We start from the raw sequence: 301 nt of genomic DNA, 5'->3' as shown, positions 1-301 counted from the left end.
CACAGTGAGTGTGCTGTGACCTCACATTGATCACAGTATGAGCGCACAGTGAGTGTGCTGTGACCTCACATTGATTACAGTATGAGCGCACAGTGAGTGTACTGTGACCTCACATTGATTACAGTACGAGCGCACAGTGAGTGTGCTGTGACCTCACATTGAACACAGTATGAGTGCACAGTGAGTGTGCTGTGACCTCACACTGACCACAGTATGAGCACACAGTGAGTGTACTGTGACCTCACATTGATTAAATTAGGAGCGCACAGTGAGTGTACTGTGACCTCACATTGACCACAGT

General features: G+C 48.2%; 1 long non-coding RNA gene across 1 annotated transcript in view; it reads left to right on the top strand.

The window, feature by feature from the left end:
• Positions 1-301, top strand: part of LOC107581950 (uncharacterized) — a 3,068-nt gene that overhangs the window by 2,482 nt on the left and 285 nt on the right. The gene's annotated exons all lie outside the window — the stretch shown is intronic.

This window comes from Sinocyclocheilus grahami, unplaced genomic scaffold (assembly GCF_001515645.1).
Source record: "Sinocyclocheilus grahami isolate Dianchi unplaced genomic scaffold, SAMN03320097.WGS_v1.1 scaffold39.1, whole genome shotgun sequence".
Classification (NCBI taxonomy): Eukaryota; Metazoa; Chordata; class Actinopteri; order Cypriniformes; family Cyprinidae; genus Sinocyclocheilus; species Sinocyclocheilus grahami.
The sequence above is the reverse complement of the archived record's forward strand: the minus strand, read 5'-3'. Positions and strand labels throughout refer to the sequence as shown.